The sequence below is a fragment of the Microtus ochrogaster genome, chromosome 2 (genome assembly GCF_000317375.1).
Source record: "Microtus ochrogaster isolate Prairie Vole_2 chromosome 2, MicOch1.0, whole genome shotgun sequence".
Lineage (NCBI taxonomy): Eukaryota > Metazoa > Chordata > Mammalia > Rodentia > Cricetidae > Microtus > Microtus ochrogaster.
In genome coordinates this window covers 16,567,088-16,571,931 of record NC_022010.1, presented here as the reverse complement: position 1 = coordinate 16,571,931, position 4,844 = coordinate 16,567,088, and positions in this window count along the sequence as shown.

Below are 4,844 nucleotides of genomic sequence, written 5' to 3'. Positions count from 1 at the left end.
CCTTAACTGGAGCATCTATCCAGCTGCCTGTCAAAGTTAAATTGTCTTGTGAATAGTTCTGTATTAGGTCTTGTTATTTTCCTGGGTTAATGGGATTGTAACTAGTTGGGACCTAGATTATATTAGGTGATATGCCGGTTTTTGTGCTCAACAAGTACCAGAGTGTTCGTTTTTTCCTTTTGGTTTTTTTAATTAGGGCTTCTCTGTTAAAACAGCTTTGGTTGTTCTGGAACTCAGATGTGCCTTCCTCTGCCTCCTAATGCTGGGATTAAAAGTTTGATCACTGCCTGATAACTTTGTTTTTCAAAATTGAAAGGTAATTGAATTTATGTGGGTACCTGTGTGCCAGAATATGGTTGTAGAGGTCAGAGGACACTGAATAGGAATATAAGTCAACAAGTACTTTAACCAACCCCTTTAGTGCTGACCCTTCTATATATTGTATATTGGCTTGCCTTTTTTTGGTCTTTATTTTTAAATGTATATGTCGTATGCTCCTGGTGCCTATGGAGGATAGAAGACATATTCCTGAAATTTAAGTTATTGCTGGGAATAAACCTGAGTCCTTTACAAGAGCAGCCTATGCTCTTAACTGTTGAGTTGTTTTGGCTTTGATTTTTTTGTTTTGCTTTTTCAAGACAAAGTTTCTTTGTGTAGCAGCCCTAGCTGTCCTGGAACTAGCTATTTAGACCAGGCTGGCCTTGAACTCAAAGATCTGCCTGCCTCTGCCTCCCAAGTACTGGGATTAAAGGTGAGCGCTTTGTCTTCCTGCTTGCACACAGGTGGATTCCCCTTTCCCATGTATCCCATCAAGAGTTAGGCCAGGGGGGGCTGGAGAGATGGCTCATTGCCTGCTCTGCCAAAGGTCCTGAGTTCAACCACATGGTGGCTCACAACCATCTGTAATGAGGTCTGGTTCCCTCTTCTGGCCTGCAGATATACAGACAGAATATTGTATACATAATAAATAAATATTAAAGAAAAAAAAAAGAGGCCAGGTCTATATTGATCAAAGTTATGATTCCACTTCCCAGGAGCAAGAAAACTGTTTAAGTCAATGTAAGACCCACTGTACCTGACATTTGTTACCCTCTTAAAAGTTTAATTTGTCGCCGGGCGATGGTGGCGCACGCCTTCAATCCCAGCACTCGGGAGGCAGAAGCAGGCGGATCTCTGTGAGTTCGAGGCCAGCCTGGTCTACAGAGCTAGTTCCAGGACAGGCTCCAAAGCCACAGAGAAACCCTGTCTCGAAAAACCAAAAAAAAAAAAAAAAAAAAAAAAGTTGTCTTGGCACAGATGTGCTTACTTGTGTGAGCATAAAAAAGGCTTTATTTTTACTGGAAGAGCAGTCAGTGCTCTTAACCTCTGAGCCATCCTTCCAGCCCCCTGAATGGCTTTATTGTGTATTTGTAATTATTTTCTGACAAGGAGCACCATTTTTTTAAAAAATGCTTTATGGGTTTAAAAGGTTGCTTTGCCTTTTGTCTCTGCTCAGTCCGACATGGTGAAGGTATGTTTACCGCCAGCTGTATGAGCTATGCTCACTGCCCCAGCTCCAGGGATATAGCGGGTCCACTTCGCCATCAATCAACCTGTAGCACTCTGCTCACAATCCCATTCAGATGCTCCAGAGCTGGATCTCCTGAAAGAGCCAGAGCCTTTCAATTCCAGCATGAACCAGGAAGCCCCCCCCCCCCCACACACACACTGTAAAGAAGCTGTGCAGACTGTGCTGCCAATGCTGAGTCAGGAAGTTCTCTCTTAAGAGGAGCCACAGTGCCCCTGCTTGCTCCAGCAAACAGAGTCCATGGGGGAGGGGAATGCAGCTACCAAGAAGCTGTGCTAAACCATGTTCTTTTGCACCTAGAATTCCTTTCCAGGCTGTCTCAGGTTTTGTGTGGATGTAGTTGTCCCATGTTGGCGTGCCATTTTGTAGGCAGAGACTGCTCATTCATTTCCCATCTACCCAGACCCAAATAATAACACAGAATCTATGTTGATTACAATGCTGTTTGGCCAATAGCTTATGCATACTTCTAGCTAACTTTTACATCTTAAACCATTTCTATTAATCTGTGAATCACCATGAGGTTGTGGCCTACCGGTAAGGTTCTGGCTGGCAGCTCGTGTTTTTCTCCTTTGGAGGGCTACATGGCTTCTCCTTTGGCTACTACATGGCGTCTCCCTAACTCCACCTACTTTCTCTCTATTTCTCAGATTTCCCTCCTGGTTTTACTCTACTAAGCCATTGACTGAAACAGCTTCTTCTTTTTTTTTTGGTTTTTCGAGACAGGGTTTCTCTGTAGCTTTGGAGCCTGTCCTGGAACTAGCTCTTGTAGACCAGGCTGGTCTCGAGCTCACAGAGATCCTCCTGCCTCTGCCTCCCGAGTGCTGGGATTAAAGGCGTGTGCCACCACAGCCCGGCGAGATGTTTAATTTTAATTTTAATTGGGCATTTAATTAGGTGAGTCAAAAGGGGTTTTGATTGCTGGACTTCAATACTATAATAGCTGGACCTCTGTAGTCAGTCTCAGGAGGAGGAAGTGGCCAATAATGAATACCCCTTGGTAGCTAGTTTTAGGAATGTAATCTAACAGTTTTTAGCAAGGCAGAGGGAATGGGGGAGAAAGACAAGGTCTACTGGAACCATGTTTACCATGCTCAGGCTGGCTAGAGTCCCTTCAGAACATGTTTATATCACTGGATGAAGGGAATGTGGCAAATCTATACAATGAAGTACTTACTCAGCCTTGAAGGAGGTGTTGAGGTATTTTCCAGCACACAGTTGGATCAGGAGGATATTATGTCAAGTGCAGTAATTAAGGGTGAGTTGAACCATTTTCCAGCATGCAGTTGGATCAAGAAATTCTGATGTCAAGTGCAGTAATTAAGGCACAGGCTGACAAATACTACCTGATCCAATGAAGGTGATGTCATAGAAGAAAAGCTGACCATGGTCCCAAGAGGCTGGCCAGAGGCAAAGAGGGAAGGAATCATTACTACACGTGCACAAAGTTTCAGAGAGAAGAAATAGAATCTGGTCAGTCTGATGTTTGTGCAGTACCGTCATGCCCAATTAAATTTTCTTCCCTCATTCATCTACATTTAATTTTATCTTTTTATTAAGTTGTTTCATTAACTCTGAATTGAGGTGTCCCCTCCCACCTCGTCCCATTCCCTCCCTCCACCTTTAATATTGTCTTTCGACATGGGGTCTCACTATGCAACCTTGGCTGGTTAGGAACTCGATATGTAGCGTTGAACACACAGAGATCCAACAGTGTAAGATTAAAGGTGTGTGCCGCCACATATGGCTCCTTTTTGTCAGTGTCTCCTGTAATCCAGGCTGGCTTCAGACTCAATACATAACCTGAGCTGTAGATCCTCTTACCTTCCACCTCTTGAGGGATAGGACTGCAGGCCATGTGCCACGATGCTTGGGTTATGTGGAGTGCTGAGACTGAAGCTAGGGCGTTGTGCATGCTGTACAAATGTTCTACCAACTGCTGAGCTACATCCTTGGTCCTAGTTTTAGCTTACTGTTACTTTCTTGTGCTAGTGAGGGAATCCTGGACTTGTATCTTAGGAAGCTCTCTTATCACTCAGCTGCATCCTCAGCGCCTTACATTAGAATCCCCAGTGGGCTGGCAGTGGTGGGCATGCACACTTCCCTTCACACACAGACAGATCTCTGATGTGAATTTTTTGTTTGTTTGTCTTCTTTTGTTTTTTGTTTTGGCTTTTCTCTTTTTGTTTGTTTGCTTTTTTTCAGGCAGGGTTTCTCCATGTAACAGCCCTAGCTGTCCTGGAGCTAGCTCTGTAGACCAGGCTGGCCTCGAACTCACAGAGATCTGCCTGCCTCTTCCTCCTGACTACTGGAATAAAAGGTGTGTGCTACCACCACCTGGCTGGTTTGGGATTTTCAAGACAGGGTTTCTCTGTGTAGCCCTGGCTATCCTGGAACTCACTCTGTTAAACAGGCTGGGCTCGAACTCAAAGATTTGACTGCCTTTGCCTCCAAGTGCTGGGATTTAAAGGTGTGTGCCACCACTGCCTGGCTTTTTGATGTAAATTTTTAATAACTAAACAACAACAATAATAACCAGGGGAGGGAGAAGTGGCTCAGCACTTTAGAGCTCTTGTTGCTCTTGCAGAGAATTTGTGTCATTTCCCAGCACCCACAGCTCACAATCATCTGTAACACCAGTCCCAGGAGATCTAATACCTTCTTCTGACCTCTGAGGATAATAGACATACACGTGATATAGATGTATGCAGTCAAACCATGCTCACAAGTAAAGTAAAATAAATAAAAAATTTAAAAACAAACCAAAGAGATGTGAAATTAAGTATGTTCCAGGAAGCATCCTGGAACTATCCTAAAATCATGAAGAGAAAGGAAGAAACAAGAACATCACGTGATCTTGAGCTTTTCAAGACAAGAATATTGATAAGCAGCAAGTTTCTGGAGACATGACTTGGTGGTTAAGAGCACTGGCTACTCTTTCAGAGGACCAGAGTTCAATTCCCAGCACCCACTTGACAGCTCATAGTTATCTGTAACTCCAGTCTAAGGGAAGCTGACACTGTCTTCTGGCTTCCATGGGTACTGCATGCATGATGGTACATAGACATCCATGCAGAACAAACATTCAAACACATAAAATTAAAAAAGTAAAAAAGATTCTTTATTTTATTTTATTATTAAGATTCGGCCCCTGTGGTGGTGGTGGTGCATGCCTTTAATCCCAGCACTAGGGAGGCAGAGGCAGGCGGATCTCTATGAGTTTGAGGCCAGACTGGTCTACAAAGTGAGTTCCAGGACAGCCAAAGCTACCAAAAAA